Source organism: Bombina bombina, chromosome 8 (genome assembly GCF_027579735.1).
Source record: "Bombina bombina isolate aBomBom1 chromosome 8, aBomBom1.pri, whole genome shotgun sequence".
Classification (NCBI taxonomy): Eukaryota; Metazoa; Chordata; class Amphibia; order Anura; family Bombinatoridae; genus Bombina; species Bombina bombina.
Genome location: NC_069506.1, coordinates 234,713,567 through 234,732,866, shown reverse-complemented (window position 1 = coordinate 234,732,866; position 19,300 = coordinate 234,713,567).

The window sequence follows — 19,300 nt, the reverse complement described above, 5'->3', positions numbered from 1 at the left end:
TAAGTCTGTTAAATATACAAATAATGTTCTCAGAACTTTCAATCAATTGCTATGGGTTGGAGGTCTGGCACACTTCTTGCACGCAGAATTTTAGGGTTCCGGTGTTCTATCGAGAACTCCAATACATGGAAAACTCCAATCTGATGTAACTTCTGGTGATACCATACATCTGATTAGTCCATGTCCAGTGAGTGACAGGATTCACAACCAATCAGATGGCACTGTAATCGCCTATCTTCACTATCTATTTTGCCTCCGCCTGGGGGGTTCAAGGGGGGCAAAGCTACCCTTGTAAACCTCATCCCCCAAGGTTCACTTGGGGTGTATGCCAGAGGATCAGCCATGTGCCCCCAGACAGAGGCAAAATAGATATTAAAATAGAAGAGTCACCGGAAGTGACTTTAGATTGGAGTTTTCGAGGAATAGGAGTTCTCGACAGAACACCGGTCTTCAGGGACTCTCACAACTTCACCCAAAGCTTTTTCTGTTACAGCCATGACACACCCAGTCACACCCACAACATATACAGGGAGTGCAGAATTATTAGGCAAGTTGTATTTTTGAGGATTAATTTTATTATTGAACAACAACCATGTTCTCAATGAACCCAAAAAACTCATTAATATCAAAGCTGAATAGTTTTGGGAGTAGTTTTTAGTTTGTTTTTAGTTATATCTATTTTAGGGGGATATCTGTGTGTGCAGGTGACTATTACTGTGCACAATTATTAGGCAACTTAACAAAAAACAAATATATACCCATTTCAATTATTTATTTTTACCAGTGAAACCAATATAACATCTCAACATTCACAAATATACATTTCTGACATTCAAAAACAAAACAAAAACAAATCAGTGACCAATATAGCCACCTTTCTTTGCAAGGACACTCAAAAGCCTGCCATCCATGGATTCTGTCAGTGTTTTGATCTGTTCACCATCAACATTGCGTGCAGCAGCAACCACAGCCTCCCAGACACTGTTCAGAGAGGTGTACTGTTTTCCCTCCTTGTAAATCTCACATTTGATGATGGACCACAGGTTCTCAATGGGGTTCAGAACAGGTGAACAAGGAGGCCATGTCATTAGATTTTCTTCTTTTATACCCTTTCTTGCCAGCCACGCTGTGGAGTACTTGGACGCGTGTGATGGAGCATTGTCCTGCATGAAAATTATGTTTTTCTTGAAGGATGCAGACTTCTTCCTGTACCACTGCTTGAAGAAGGTGTCTTCCAGAAACTGGCAGTAGGACTGGGAGTTGAGCTTGACTCCATCCTCAACCCGAAAAGGCCCCACAAGCTCATCTTTGATGATACCAGCCCAAACCAGTACTCCACCTCCACCTTGCTGGCGTCTGAGTCGGACTGGAGCTCTCTGCCCTTTACCAATCCAGCCACGGGCCCATCCATCTGGCCCATCAAGACTCACTCTCATTTCATCAGTCCATAAAACCTTAGAAAAATCAGTCTTGAGATATTTCTTGGCCCAGTCTTGACGTTTCAGCTTGTGTGTCTTGTTCAGTGGTGGTCGTCTTTCAGCCTTTCTTACCTTGGCCATGTCTCTGAGTATTGCACACCTTGTGCTTTTGGGCACTCCAGTGATGTTGCAGCTCTGAAATATGGCCAAACTGGTGGCAAGTGGCATCTTGGCAGCTGCACGCTTGACTTTTCTCAGTTCATGGGCAGTTATTTTGCACCTTGGCTTTTCCACACGCTTCTTGCGACCCTGTTGACTATTTTGAATGAAACGCTTGATTGTTCGATGATCACGCTTCAGAAGCTTTGCAATTTTAAGAGTGCTGCATCCCTCTGCAAGATATCTCACTATTTTTGACTTTTCTGAGCCTGTCAAGTCCTTCTTTTGACCCATTTTGCCAAAGGAAAGGAAGTTGCCTAATAATTATGCACACCTGATATAGGGTGTTGATGTCATTAGACCACACCCCTTCTCATTACAGAGATGCACATCACCTAATATGCTTAATTGGTAGTAGGCTTTTGAGCCTATACAGCTTGGAGTAAGACAACATGCATAAAGAGGATGATGTGGTCAAAATACTCATTTGCCTAATAATTCTGCACTCCCTGTATAATCCACAAATAGCCATCTTCTTTAGGAAATGTTGAGTAGCATACAAGATATATGAGTTCTTAAAGGGAGAGCAAACACCAATATAAAATTGCACATAAAGGGGCCTATTTATCAAGCCGTCAACCGCAAATACGCTGGAATTCCGCAGCGTAATTGTGGCGAGCCTGATTCGCCTTATTTATCAAAGGCTACAGACCGGCAAAAGTAGAATTTTGTGACGTAACATACGATCCACCGGTCTCAGTCCTACACAGATCGATACTTACGTCACTACAGATGTTCTGAATACAAATTCAGCACTATCTGACTACTTTTGCTATTTATCAAATTTCTACCTGGAACGCTCGCCACTATTCCGGCCCAGCGTACCTGCTTTTCAATCCGCCGCCCTAGAGGCGGCGGATGCCATAGGAATCAATGGGAGTCTGAAAGCAGCGAAAGCTTATGTTTGCTGCTGCCTGATATTCCATTGATTCCTATGGGAGAATAAAGTTATGTTTACACCTAACACCCTAACATAAGCCCAGAGTCTAAACACCCCTAATCTGCCACCCCCTACACTGCCGCCACCTACATTATACTTATTAATCCCTAATCTGCCGCCCCTACACCCCCGCCACATACATAAAAGTATTAACCCCTATCCCGCCGCTCCAGGAGCCCACCGCAACTAAATACATTTATTAACCCCTAAACCGCCAGCCCCCACATTGCCATAAACTAAATAAACTTATTATTCCCTAAACCTAACAACCCGCTAACTTTATATTAAATATTGACTCATTCCTATCTTATAATAAATTTAAACTTACCTTAAGATTTAAATTAAACTATATTAAACTTCTAATTAACCTATTCTAACTATTATAATAAAATTACATTAAACTATATTTAACTAATAATTAACCTATTATAACTATTATACTGCAACTACATTAAACTATATTAAATTAATAATTAATCTACCCTAACTTTATACTACAATTACATTAAACTATATTAAAATAATAATTTAATCTAACCTAATTTTTATACTAAAATTACATTAAACTACAAATTAAATTAACTATATTATATATTTAAACACCTAACCCTACTCAAATAATTTAAATCTACACTAAAAAATTACTAAGTTACAAAAAATAACAAACACTAAGTTACACAAAAAAATAAACACTAAGTTACAAAAAATAAAAAAGAAATGATCAAGGCTTTAAACTAATTACACCAAATCTAAGGGCCCTATGAAAATAAAAAATCCCCCCCCAAATAAAAAACCCTAGCTTACAATAAACTACAAATAGCCCTTAAAAGGACCTTTTGCGGGGCATTGCCCCAAAGTAATCAGCTCTTTTACCTGTAAAAAAAAAAATACAAATACCCCCAACAGTAAAACCCACCACCCACACAACCAACCCCCAAATAAAAACCTAATCTAGAAAACCTAAGCTCCCCATTGCCCTGAAAAGGGCATTTGGAAGGGCAGTTAGCTCTATTGCAGCCCAAAACCCTAATCTAAAAATAACCCCCCCCCAATAAACCCTTAAAAAAACCTAACACTAACCCCAGAAGATTTACTTACAGTTTTGAAGATCCGTCATCCATCCTCCAAGAAGCCAGGAGAAGTCCTCAACGAAGTGGCCGAAGTCTTCATCCAAGCCCACAGAAGTCTTCACCCAGACGGCATTTTCTATCTTCATCCATCCGGCGCAGAGCAGCTCCATCTTCAAGACATCCGACGCGGAGCATCCTCTTCCTTCTGACGACTACTGACAAATTAGGGTTCCTTTAAATGACGTCATCCAAGATGACGTCCCTTAGATTCCAATTGGCTGATAGAATTCTATCAGCCAATCAGAATTAAGGTTGAAAAAATCCTATTGGCTGTTGCAATCAGCCAATAGGAGTGAGCTTTCATCCTATTGGCTGATCCAATCAGCCAATAGGATTGAGCTCACATTCTATTGGCTGATTGGATGGAGCTGCTCCGTGTCGGATGGATGAAGATAGAAGATGCCGTCTGGGTGAAGACTTCTGCGGGCTTGGATAAAGACTTTGGAAGCTTCGTTGTGGACTTCTCCCGGCTTCTTGGAGGATGGATGTGGGATCTTCAAAACTGTAAGTTAATCTTCTAGGGTTAGTGTTAGTTTTTTTTAAGGGTTTAATGGGTGGGTTTTATTTTTAGATTAGGGTTTTGGGCTGCAATAGAGCTAACTGCCCTTCCAAATGCCCTTTTCAGGGCAATGGGGAGCTTAGGTTTTTTTTAGATTAGGTTTTTATTTGGGGGGTTGGTTGTGTGGGTGTTGGGTTTTACTGTTGGGGGATATTTGTATTTTTTTTTACAGGTAAAAGGGGTTAATACTTTTATGTAGGTGACGGCTGTGTTGGGGCGGCAGATTAGGGGTTAATAAGTATAATGTAGGTGGCAGTGGGCTCCGGGAGCAGCAGGATAGGGGTTAATAGCTTTATGTAGGTGGCGGCAGTATAGGGGTGGCAGATTAGGGGTTAATAAGTACAATGAGACACAAGGTGAACAATGGCACTACTCCTGGTCAAAAAAATTTGTGTTTAAAAGGGATTAATAATTCTATATTCCGTATATGTAAAGGAAATGGTGCTCATGCATAAGTATAATAATACTAAGACATAAGGAACTGGTTAAAAGAGATATAACCAAATTCCACAAGTATGCGTATAAAGCACTCTGGGCCCTGACTAATGGGTAGAACTTCACAAACAGGATAAATAAAATATAACTTTTATTAATAAATTAAAAAACCCAAACATAGTTGGTTGAGTGACCAACAATTTAAAAGTTATCCTGGTATAAATACCAGATTTATAGAATTAGATCACTAATGAAAGGATTTTGCCTATATAAATTTTCCTGTTAAACAGTGATCTAGTTAGTAATATTCAAATAATATACACACTCAATAAGTTAAAGGGAAAAAATATTCCTCAAATTTTATGGTTGATTAAATAATATAGCTGATGGCTCCGTGACATGTGAAATAGCTGTTATGCACAAGTGGCTTCACAAAATTGCTACATAAGTGATGTTCCTATAAATGAAGTATGAGTATCATTCATACCAATGTAGCTAGTACATAAAAGTAGCAGGTGTTAATCTATGGAGAATCCACATGTATTATCTATGTAATAGTTAATACAACAGTCATCAGTCCTAATAAAGTATATAGACCAAAATGTATAGTTCAGAGTAGGCTGTACTAAGGAACTGACACTGTAAGATATGTATTAAATAAATAGTGACCGAATGGGCCTACAGATCAATCAAAAAGCAGGCTTATGAAACAGGAACCTGTGTTATATTAGGAATGGGTAAACGGTGGTCCCAGAGGGGAGGAATGGATGTGTATGAATAGGGTTACTATGTATAGTAATGTTAGGAGTGACTATAGTATAATAGATACCCCCATAAATTCCTCTGCTTAGGACACCAATAAGACAAAAAGGCCTAGATTTGGAGTTTGGCGGTAAAAGGGCTGTTAACGCTCCGCGGGCTTTTTTCTGGCCGCACCATAAAATTAACTCTGGTATCGAGAGTTCAAACAAATGCTGCGTTAGGCTCCAAAAAAGGAGCGTAGAGCATTTTTACCGCAAATGCAACTCTCGATACCAGCGGTGCTTACGGACGCGGCCAGCCTCAAAAACGTGCTCGTGCACGATTCTCCCATAGAAAACAATGGGGCTGTTTGAGCTGAAAAAAAACCTAACACCTGCAAAAAAGCAGCGTTCAGCTCCTAACGCAGCCCCATTGTTTCCTATGGGGAAACACTTCCTACGTCTGCACCTAACACTCTAACATGTACCCCGAGTCTAAACACCCCTAACCTTACACTTATTAACCCCTAATCTGCCGCCCCCGCTATCGCTGACCCCTGCATATTATTTTTAACCCCTAATCTGCCGCTCCGTAAACCGCCGCAACCTACGTTATCCCTATGTACCCCTAATCTGCTGCCCTAACATCGCCGACCCCTATATTTTATTTATTAACCCCTAATCTGCCCCCCTCAACGTCGCCGACACCTGCCTACACTTATTAACCCCTAATCTGCCGAGCGGACCTGAGCGCTACTATATTAAAGTTATTAACCCCTAATCCGCCTCACTAACCCTATCATAAATAGTATTAACCCCTAATCTGCCCTCCCTAACATCGCCGACACCTACCTTCAATTATTAACCCCTAATCTTCCGAGCGGAGCTCACCGCTATTCTAATAAATTGATTAACCCCTAACGCTAAGTCTAACCCTAACACTAACACCCCCATAACTTAAATATAATTTACATCTAACGAAATTAATTAACTCTTATTAAATAAATGATTCCTATTTAAAGCTAAATACTTACCTGTAAAATAAATCCTAATATAGCTACAATATAAATTATAATTACATTGTAGCTATTTTAGGATTAATATTTATTTTACAGGCAACTTTGTAATTATTTTAACTAGGTACAATAGCTATTAAATAGTTAAGAACTATTTAATAGTTACCTAGTTAAAATAATAACAAATTTACCTGTAAAATAAATCCTAACCTAAGATATAATTAAACCTAACACTACCCTATCAATAAAATAATTAAATAAACTACCTACAATTACCTACAATTAACCTAACACTACACTATCAATAAATTAATTAAACACAATTCCTACAAATAAATACAATTAAATAAACTAGCTAAAGTACAAAAAATAAAAAAGAACTAAGTTACAAAAAATAAAAAAATATTTACAAACATAAGAAAAATATTACAACAATTTTAAACTAATTACACCTACTCTAAGCCCCCTAATAAAATAACAAAGCCCCCCAAAATAAAAAATTCCCTACCCTATTCTAAATTAAAAAAGTTACAAGCTCTTTTACCTTACCAGCCCTGAACAGGGCCCTTTGCGGGGCATGCCCCAAGAATTTCAGCTCTTTTGCCTGTAAAAGAATAAATACAATACCCCCCCCCCCAACATTACAACCCACCACCCACATACCCCTAATCTAACCCAAACCCCCCTTAAATAAACCTAACACTAAGCCCCTGAAGATCTTCCTACCTTGTCTTCACCATACCAGGTTCACCGATCCGTCCTGGCTCCAACATCTTCATCCAACCCAAGCGGGGGTTGGCGATCCATCATCCGGTGCTGAAGAGGTCCAGAAGAGGCTCCAAAGTCTTCCTCCTATCCGGCAAGAAGAGGACATCCGGACCGGCAAACATCTTCTCCAAGCGGCATCTTCGATCTTCTTCCATCCGGTGCGGAGCGGGTCCATCTTGAAGCAGGCGACGCAGATCCATCCTCTTCTTCCGTTGTCTCCCGACGAATGACGGTTCCTTTAAGGGACGTCATCCAAGATGGCGTCCCTCAAATTCCGATTGGCTGATAGGATTCTATCAGCCAATCGGAATTAAGGTAGGAATTTTCTGATTGGCTGATGGAATCAGCCAATCAGAATCAAGTTCAATCTGATTGGCTGATCCAATCAGCCAATCAGATTGAGCTCGCATTCTGTTGGCTGTTCCGATCAGCCAATAGAATGCAAGCTCAATCTGATTGGCTGATTGGATCAGCCATTCGGATTGAACTTGATTCTGATTGGCTGATTCCATCAGCCAATCAGAAAATTCCTACCTTAATTCCGATTGGCTGATAGAATCCTATCAGCCAATCGGAATTCGAGGGACGCCATCTTGGATGACGTCCCTTAAAGGAACCGTCATTCGTCGGGAGACAACGGAAGAAGAGGATGGATCCGCGTCGCCTGCTTCAAGATGGACCCGCTCCGCACCGGATGGAAGAAGATCGAAGATGCCGCTTGGAGAAGATGTTTGCCGGTCCGGATGTCCTCTTCTTGCCGGATAGGAGGAAGACTTTGGAGCCTCTTCTGGACCTCTTCAGCACCGGATGATGGATCGCCAACCCCCGCTTGGGTTGGATGAAGATGTTGGAGCCAGGACGGATCGGTGAACCTGGTATGGTGAAGACAAGGTAGGAAGATCTTCAGGGGCTTAGTGTTAGGTTTATTTAAGGGGGGCTTGGGTTAGATTAGGGGTATGTGGGTGGTGGGTTGTAATGTTGGGGGGGGGTATTGTATTTATTCTTTTACAGGCAAAAGAGCTGAAATTCTTGGGGCATGCCCCGCAAAGGGCCCTGTTCAGGGCTGGTAAGGTAAAAGAGCTTGTAACTTTTTTAATTTAGAATAGGGTAGGGAATTTTTTATTTTGGGGGGCTTTGTTATTTTATTAGGGGGCTTAGAGTAGGTGTAATTAGTTTAAAATTGTTGTAATATTTTTCTTATGTTTGTAAATATTTTTTTATTTTTTGTAACTTAGTTCTTTTTTATTTTTTGTACTTTAGCTAGTTTATTTAATTGTATTTATTTGTAGCAATTGTGTTTAATTAATTTATTGATAGTGTAGTGTTAGGTTAATTGTAGGTAATTGTAGGTAGTTTAATTATTTTATTGATAGGGTAGTGTTAGGTTTAATTATATCTTAGGTTAGGATTTATTTTACAGGTAAATTTGTTATTATTTTAACTAGGTAGCTATTAAATAGTTCTTAACTATTTAATAGCTATTGTACCTAGTTAAAATAAATACCAAGTTACCTGTAAAATAAATATTAATCCTAAAATAGCTACAATGTAATTATAATTTATATTGTAGCTATATTAGGATTTATTTTACAGGTAAGTATTTAGCTTTAAATAGGAATCATTTATTTAATAAGAGTTAATTAATTTCGTTAGATGTAAATTATATTTAAGTTAGGGGGGTGTTAGTGTTAGGGTTAGACTTAGCTTTAGGGGTTAATCAATTTATTAGAATAGCGGTGAGCTCCGGTCGTCAGATTAGGGGTTAATAATTGAAGGTAGGTGTCGGCGATGTTAGGGAGGGCAGATTAGGGGTTAATACTATTTATGATAGGGTTAGTGAGGCGGGTTAGGGGTTAATAACTTTATTATAGTAGCGCTCAGGTCCGCTCGGCAGATTAGGGGTTAATAAGTGTAGGCAGGTGTCGGCGACGTTGAGGGGGGCAGATTAGGGGTTAATAAATATAATATAGGGGTCGGCGGTGTTAGGGGTAGCAGATTAGGGGTACATAGGGATAACGTAGGTGGCGGCGCTTTGCGGTCGGAAGATTAGGGGTTAATTATTTTAAGTAGCTGGCGGCGATGTTGTGGGGGGCAGGTTAGGGGTTAATAAATGTAATACAGGGGTCGGCGGGGTTAGGGGCAGCAGATTAGGGGTACATAAGTATAACGTAGGTGGCGGTCGGCAGATTAGGGGTTAAAAATTTTAATCGAGTGGCGGCGATGTGGGGGGACCTCGGTTTAGGGGTACATAGGTAGTTTATGGGTGTTAGTGTACTTTAGGGTACAGTAGTTAAGAGCTTTATGAACCGGCGTTAGCCAGAAAGCTCTTAACTCCTGCTATTTTCAGGCGGCTGGAATTTTGTCGTTAGAGCTCTAACGCTCACTTCAGAAACGACTCTAAATACCGGCGTTAGAAAGATCCCATTGAAAAGATAGGATACGCAAATGGCGTAGGGGGATCTGCGGTATGGAAAAGTCGCGGCTGAAAAGTGAGCGTTAGACCCTTTAATCACTGACTCCAAATACCAGCGGGCGGCCAAAACCAGCGTTAGGAGCCTCTAACGCTGGTTTTGACGGCTACCGCCGAACTCCAAATCTAGGCCACGTTAGAATCGTTATCAGTATATTGATTCCATAGCCTCTTAGGTAAAATGTTAAGGCATCCAAATAATGATTAATTAAATATTTAATCTTGAATTATAGGTATTAAGAAGTTCCCCTAAAATTCATATACTTGGAACAAAGTATGTAGTCACTACGTAGTTGTATTTGCAGTATTCCGCATGTATCTGAGCAGTGGCGTTAAGTCATTTAGGACTAGTCTGCAAATTATAAACTACAAGAGAATAGAGTCTAGGAAAACCTGGATTTCAGATAATAAATCAGTAATATCAAGTCACTGTATTCCATTTGCTGCTGGTGTTTATCTCTATGGTGTTAAAAACATAGGTAAAGTTGCTTAATGTCCACTGTGCTTGGGTGTAAAAATGATAGAGCGTAAATATCTCTCAAGTTAGGGATTAAATCCTAGCATTATAAAATGATGGACACCCAAAACTGCTATATATAGGTGAATTACAAATAAATAAAATCTGGCACAACCCAGACTGTCTGTTTGGAAACTAACGGCTAGATTTAGAGTTTTGCGGCCAAAGGGGTGCATTAGCTACGCGTGTTTTTCCCCCCGCACCTTTTAAATAACGCTGGTATTTAGAGTTCTCTGAAGGGCTGCGTTAGGCTCCAAAAAGGGAGTGTAGAGGCATATTTACCGCCACTTCAGCTCTCAATACCAGCGTTGCTTACGGTAGTGGCTAGCTTTAAAAACGTGCTCGTGCACGATTCCCCCATAGGAAACAATGGGGCAGTTTGGGATGAAAAAAAAACTAACACCTGCAAAAAAGCAGCGTTAAGCTCCAAACGCAGCCCCATTGTTTCCTATGGGGAAACACTCTCTAAGTCTGCACCTAACACCCTAACATGTAGCCCGAGTCTAAACACCCCTAACCTTACACTTATTAACCTCTAATCTGCCGCCCCCACTATCGCTGACCCCTGCATTTTATTATTAACCCCTAATCTGCCGCTCTGGACACCGCCGCAACCTACATTATACCTATGTACCCCAAATCTGCTGCCCACAACACCGCCGACCCCTATAGTATATTTATTAACCCCTAATCTGCCCCCCCAACGTCGCCGCTACCTTACATACACTTATTAAACCCTTATCTGCCGACCGGACCTCGCCGCCACTATAATAAATGTATTAACCCCTAAACCGCTGCACTCCCGCCTCAAAAACCCTATAATAAATAGTATTAACCCCTAATCTGCCCTCCCTAACATCGCCAACACCTAAATTCAAGTATTAACCCCTAATATGCTGACCAGATCTCGCCGCTACTCTAATAAATGTATTAACCCCTAAAGCTAACCCTAACCCTAACACCCCCCTAAATTAAATATAATTTTAATCTAACAAAATAAATTAAATCTTATTAACTAAAGTATTCCTATTTAAAGCTAAATACTTACCTGTAAAATAAACCCTAATATAGCTACAATATAACAAATAATTATATTGTAGCTATTTTAGGATTTATATTTATTTTACAGGCAACTTTGTATTTATTTTAACTAGGTACAATTAAACCTAACACTACACTATCATTAAATAAATTAAATCAATTAACTACAAGTACCTACAATTAAATAAACTAAACTAAATTACAAAAAAACCAAACACTAAATTACAAAAAAAAAAAAGATTACAAGAATTTTAAGCTAATTACACCTACTCTAAGCCCCCTAATAAAATAACAAAGCCCCCCAAAATAAAAAAATTCCCTACCATAATCTAAATTAAAATAGTTAACAGCTCTATTACCTTACCAGCCCTTAAAAGGGCTTTTTGCGGGGCATGCCCCAAAGAAAACAGCTCTTTTGCCTGTAAAAAACACACAATACCACCCCCCAACATTACAACCCACCACCCACATACCCCTACTCTAACCCAAACCCCCCTTAAATAAACCTAACATTACCCTCCTGAAGATCTCAGTACCTTGAGTCGTCTTCACTCAGCCGAGCAGCGATGGACCAAAAGAAGACATCCGGAGCAGCAGAAGTCTTCATCCTATCCGGGAAGAAGAGGACATCCGGACCGGCAAACATCTTCATCCAAGCGGCATCTTCTATCTTCCTCCATCCGACGAGGAGCGGCTCCATCTTCAAGACCTCCGGCGCGGAACATCCTCTTCTACCGACGACTACCGATGAATGAAGGTTCCTTTAAGTGACGTCATCCAAGATGGCATCCCTCGAATTCCGATTGGCTGATAGGATTCTATCAGCCAATCGGAATTAAGGTAGGAAAAATCTGATTGGCTGATTGAATCAGCCAATCAGATTCAAGTTCAATCGGATTGGCTGATCCAATCAGCCAATCAGATTGAGCTCTTATTCTATTGGCTGATCGGAACAGATTTTTCCTACCTTAATTCCGATTGGCTGATAGAATCCTATCAGCCAATCGGAATTCGAGGGACGCCATCTTGGATGACATCACTTAAAGGAACCTTCATTCATCGGTAGTCGTCGGTAGAAGAGGATGTTCCATGCCGGAGGTCTTGAAGATGGAGCCGCTCCTCGTCGGATGGATGAAGATAGAAGATGCCGCTTGGATGAAGATGTTTGCCGGTCTGGATGTCCTCTTCTGCCCGGATAGGATGAAGACTTCTGCCGCTCCGGATGTCTTCTTTTGGTCCATCGCTGCTCGGCTGAGTGAAGACGACTCAAGGTAGTGAGATCTTCAGGGGGGTAGTGTTAGGTTTATTTAAGGAGGGTTTGGGTTAGAGTAGGGGTATGTGGGTGGTGGGTTGTAATGTTGGGGGGTGGTATTGTGTTTTTTTTACAGGCAAAAGAGCTGATTTCTTTGGGGCATGCCCCGCAAAAAGCCCTTTTAAGGGCTGGTAAGGTAATAGAGCTGTTAACTATTTTAATTTAGATTAAGGTAGGGATTTTTTTTATTTTGGGGGGCTTTGTTATTTTATTAGGGGGCTTAGAGTAGGTGTAATTAGCTTAAAATTCTTGTAATCTTTTTTATTTTTTGTAATTTTTTTTTTATTTTTTTTTCTAATTTAGTTTAGTTTATTTAATTGTAGGTACTTGTAGTTAATTGATTTAATTTATTTATTGATAGTGTAGTGTTAGGTTTAATTGTAACTTAGGTTAGGATTTATTTTACAGGTAATTTGGTAATTATTTTAACTAGGTAGCTATTAAATAGTAAATAACTATTTAATAGCTATTGTACCTAGTTAAAATAAATACAAAGTTGCCTGTAAAATAAATATAAATCCTAAAATAGCTACAATATAATTATTTGTTATATTGTAGCGATATTAGGGTTTATTTTACAGGTAAGTATTTAGCTTTAAATAGGAATACTTTAGTTAATAAGATTTAATTTATTTCGTTAGATTAAAATTATATTTAATTTAGGGGGGTGTTAGGGTTAGACTTATCTTTAGGGGTTAATACATTTATTAGAGTAGCGGCGAGGTACGGTCGGCAGATTAGGGGTTAATACTTGAAGTTAGGTGGCGGCGATGTTAGGGAGGGCAGATTAGGGGTTAATACTATTTATTATAGGGTTTGCGAGGCGGGAGTGCGGCGGTTTAGGGGTTAATATATTTATTATAGTGGCGACGAGGTCCGGTCGGCAGATTAGGGGTTAATAAGTGTAGTTAAGGTAGCGGTGACGTTGGGGGGGCAGATTAGGGGTTAATAAATATTATGTAGGTGTCGGCGATGTTAGGGGCAGCAGATTAGGGGTACATAGGGATAATGTAGGTTGCGGCGGAGTGCGTTCGGCAGATTAGGGGTTAAATAAATTTATTATAGTGGCGGCGATGTGGGGGGACCTCGGTTTAGGGGTACATAGGTAGTTTATGGGTGTTAGTGTACTTTAGAGCACAGTAGTTAAGAGCTTTATAAACCGGCGTTAGCCCAGAAAGCTCTTAACTACTGACTTTTTTCTGCGTCGGGAGTCTTGTCGGTAGAGGGTCTACCGCTCACTTTAGCCAAGACTCTAAATACCGGCGTTAGGAAGATTCCATTGAAAAGATAGGATACGCAAATGGCGTAAGGGGATCTGCGGTATGGAAAAGTCGCGGCTTGGAAGTGAGCGTTAGACCCTTTCCTGCCTTACTCTAAATACCAGCGGGCGGTAAAAAGCAGCGTTAGGACCCCTTAACGCTGCTTTTGACGGCTAACACAGAACTCTAAATCTAGGCATTAGTATGTAATTAATTGAGGAGTATATACACGTTCATACAGAGAACGTAAGAGTGTGTTATGCGTAATTTGATATAAAAACATAAGATGCTTAGTATGCACTTCGCTATGGTTAACGCTGAAGTATTGAATCAATATAACGTGTCTCCCATGAATGGCTAATAAGTTAGAAATATTCTATCAAACCGTAGATAATTCAAATATTCCTGTATACCATGACTAAGATGAGTCTAGTATAACCTGAACAGTCAGTGGGTTAAATGTAATAAAATCCCCACACTAGGCATTCACTCAAATTTAGGTTAAGTAAAGTCTGACACACCTCAGACCGTATGTATAATAGCTGTAATATTCCAGTGGGATAGAATAAGCACTGGAGTTCTTGAATTTGTGGTAAGAGCGTGTTGCACTTAAGTTAATCTGATAACATAAAATACTACGTTTGCACTGTGCTATGGTTAACACTAGGTATTAAGTCACTACAGCGTGTCTCCCATAAATAGCTGATAAGTTGCAAATATTCTATCAAACCATAGAAAGTTCAAATACTCGTTTGTAGCATTGCTGAGATGAGTCTAGTATAACCTAAATCATCAGTGTGTTAGCTGTGATATATGTCCACACTGGACATACATTCAGATTTAGGTTAGTTAAAGTTTGGCACAACACAGACCGTAAGTATAATAGTATAATCGGTTTAAAAGCAGCATCAGTTTATATGAGTGGTATTGCAAATAATTTAGACTTAAAGTACACAGAAAGTTTAGAAATTGATGCACAATCCCTATATTTAACTCGCCAACAACAGCAACATAAGTTTATGATACAGTGTAAACCTATGAGCTTATCAATATAACAGCTTTTGATCCAGCATGAACTCATAAGCATGCTTATATAAGCAAGAATTATTGAAATAGAGAACTTTAAAACAGTGCACAAACATCATACTATACACACACTTCAATTAGAGTATATTAAAATTACCAGCTACCTCTGTAACCACATTAGCCATATCACTATTTGAGTGTCACTTTAAAAACTTGAAGTAAATATACAAGAACTATAAGTAATATACAGGGATATCAAACCTGTTAGACAATATATTCAGCTAATACATTGTACTTTTCAGACAAGCCACATATATGGCTATTAATCTTTTTGAAAATACAATTAGTATTAAAAAACAAATCAATCTGTAGATACAGAAAGGGGGATGGAGCGCAGCCAGGGGGAAAAACACCAATCTAAGTGCAGATGATTTAAAACACTTAGCACTTTATTCACATAGATGACACATTAAAATGCACACTTACAAACTGAACCCTCAAACATATGAGGTATGTATATACAGATTCATATAGTTGTCCACCATGCGAACAATATTCCACATCCACAGTTGTAATAAAACTTCAGATTCCCCTTGTCAGACCAAGTGTGAAGTGCTCCTTGTGTGGTAACAGTCAATAGGGTTTCTCTTTTTATGCTGGAAATTACTCCCAAAATATCACAGCATAACAACCCCCACAGTCACATAGCAACAGTTCACAAGTTAGTATATGATAAAGGGGACACTATAGATAACGTGTAAAGCACATAGGAGGAGGTAAAATATACCGCGACAGCGTGTATCCTATAAAGCCGGCTTGGATCCGCCGCTGCTCAAGGCTTACCAGATTCCTCCGTGTGCACGATGGGCGTGGCCTTACGCGTTTCGCTGGGCTCCTCCCAGCTTCGTCAGAGGCAATACTCATCTGTCAATCTAGAGTGTCTTTTATAGGGAGACCCGGACTAGTATTCAGCCAATAGGGGCCTACCTACAACAGACACGCCTGCATGTATCGATTGCCATGGTAACGGCCATTGACAATAAACAGCCGTTATTTAAAAGAACAGAATAGTAAGCAATAAGATCCTATTCAGAAATAAATAAATAAATAGTGAACAAAAGAGCTTGTTTAAAATACTTTCCCTATTCCAAACTGGCACATATACTTAGAATAGCGTAACATGTGAATATATTTAATCAAAAAACACACATAAAAAAGGAGAAGAGAAAGACTCTCATAAACTGAAAATTAAACCCTTTATACAAAAGAGCATGTTAGAAAACTTACCCTATTCTAAACTGGCACATATACTCAGAATAGTGTAACTAGTGTGAATATGTATGATCTAAAAAACGGTTTAATAGAAAAAAAGAACCTCTCATAAAATAAATAAAAACCCTTTGAAAAATATATATTTCCAATACCTACATGCACTCACACTTCCCTGTATCTCTAATGTGAGATTATAAAATAGCGCATGTACATATACATGTTATATCTTTGCCTAATGCCCCTAAAATATTAACCAAATAGGGAAACTAGCCATCATAAATAGGAGGAGAAAAATAATCCCTCATTCCTATGTGTCCAAAAAGGCTGCTAGATCAATATCACGATTGAGACCTCCTGGACCCATAGAATTAACATAGTTTCAGGGTAGCCTTTTGCTATGTTAGTGGCCACTCAGGAAAAAGTAGAAAAGATGGATAGAGGTACCCTTCTAGGAGGAAAAATGGAGAAAAGAGTATCCATCCCTTCACAGAAATACAAAAAGAATAGGGAGAAGGAAACGGGTAGGAGGAAAATACAGCTAGTGACTAGATATAACAGAGCAGCTAGAGACATTGAAAGAGCTATGAGGAAACATTGGCCGATCTTAATGCAAGATCCACTGTTAAAAGAATCCATTAATGAAAGGGGACAGGTAGTGTTCAAGAGAAACGTCAACATAAAAAATAGAGTTAGTCCCAGTATGTTGAGATCTTCACAAACAGATACCTGGCTGAAGAAACACACAAATGGCTTCTTCAAATGTGGTAGGAGAAGCTGTAAATGCTGTGCTCATATAAGTCCACAAAACAAAACCTTTGGCATTTCAAAGGGGGACAATGACTATAAAATTAAAGATCTGATGACATGCAAAACATGCTATGTTGTCTATCTCCTGAGATGCTCCTGTGAGAAAATCTATGTGGGTCGTACTAAACGCCCAGTAAAGACAAGGTTTGGGGAGCATCTCAGGAACATAGAAAATGGACTTGACAATCATGGGGTCTCGGCTCACTTTTTAGAGCATCATAATAGAGACAGTGAAGGGCTCACAGTTGTAGCCATTGAACACATTAAAAGCAAAGTGAGAGGAGGGGATCGTTTATTGGAACTGAGGAAAAGAGAGACATACTGGATCCATAGATTAAATTCTATGGGTCCAGGAGGTCTCAATCGTGATATTGATCTAGCAGCCTTTTTGGACACATAGGAATGAGGGATTATTTTTCTCCTCCTATTTATGATGGCTAGTTTCCCTATTTGGTTAATATTTTAGGGGCATTAGGCAAAGATATAACATGTATATGTACATGCGCTATTTTATAATCTCACATTAGAGATACAGGGAAGTGGTTTTTATTTATTTTATGAGAGGTTCTTTTTTTCTATTAAACCGTTTTTTAGATCATACATATTCACACTAGTTACACTATTCTGAGTATATGTGCCAGTTTAGAATAGGGTAAGTTTTCTAACATGCTCTTTTGTATAAAGGGTTTAATTTTCAGTTTATGAGAGTCTTTCTCTTCTCCTTTTTTATGTGTGTTTTTTGATTAAATATATTCACATAAGTTACGCTATTCTAAGTATGTGTGCCAGTTTGGAATAGGGAAAGTATTTTAAACAAGCTCTTTTGTTCACTATTTATTTATTTCTTTCTGAATAGGATCTTATTGCTTACTATTCTGTTCTTTTAAATAACAGCTGTTTATTGTCAATGGCCGTTACCATGGCAATCGATACATGCAGGCGTGTCTGTTGTAGGTAGGCCCCTATTGGCTGAATACTAGTCCGGGTCTCCCTATAAAAGACACTCTAGATTGACAGATGGGTATTGCCTCTGACGAAGCTGGGAGAAGCCCAGCGAAACGCGTAAGGCCACGCCCATCGTGCACACGGAGGAATCTGGTAAGCCGTGAGCAGCGGCGGATCCAAGCCGGCTTTATAGGATACACGCTGCCGCTGTATATTTTACCTCCTCCTATGTGCTTTACACGTTATCTATAGTGTCCCCTTTATCATATATTAACTTGTGAACTGTTGCTACATGACTGTGGGGGTTGTTATGCTGTGATATTTTGGGAGTAATTTCCAGCATAAAAAGAGAAACCCTATTGACTGTTACCACACAAGGAGCACTTCACACTTGGTCTGACAAGGGGAATCTGAAGTTTTATTACAACTGTGGATGTGGAATATTGTTCACATGGTGGACAACTATATGAATCTGTATATACATACCTCATATGTTTGAGGGTTCAGTTTGTAAGTGTGAATTTTAATGTGTCATCTATGTGAATAAAGTGCTAAGTGTTTTAAATCATCTGCACTTAGATTGGTGTTTTTCCCCCTGGCTGCGCTCCATCCCCCTTTCTGTATCTACAGATTGATTTGTTTTCTATACTTCATCTCTCATGGAGATCACACCAGTGTTTGGAAGGGAGCTGCACGGAGGACACCAAAAGACAAGCAAGGGGGAAAAAAGAAGTGGAAAAAAGCACCATTGAAAAGGGAAGTTTACTTGCTGACCTGACTTTTTCCAACATTTTTATTTTAGCTCTGTTTTGATAACATACAAAGTGACTCTCCCGAACTATTTTTTATACTTGGAAATTCCTGGGAGTGCTTCAATACCTGTGTTATTTGAACTGCATGTCTATCATTAATAATATGTGTTAACCTATTATTTAGTTTGCCTCCCCTTTAAGTACTAGCATATCTTATAATTGTTTATTATTTTTATCATTTTTTTTATTTTTTTTATTTTTATTTTTGCTAATTACTAGCGGCGCTACCGAAGTATTTTTATACTCTACAATTAGTATTAACTGTCGCCTAGATTTAGAGTTTTGCGTTAGCCTTCCAAACCAGCGTTAAGGGGTCCTAACGCTGGTTTTTACCACCCGCTGGTATTTGGAGTCAGTCAGGAAAGGGTCTAACGCTCACTTTCCAGCTGCGACTTTTCCATACCGTAGATCCCCTTACGCCAATTGCGTATCCTATGTTTTCAATGGGATCTTCCTAACGCTGGTATTTAGAGTCTTGGCTGAAGTGAGAGTTAGAACTCTAACGACAAGACTCCAGCCGCAGAAAAAAAGTCAGGAGTTAAGAGCTTTATGGGCTAACTCCGGTTCACCCATAAACTACCTATGTACCCCTAAACCGAGGTCCCCCCACATCG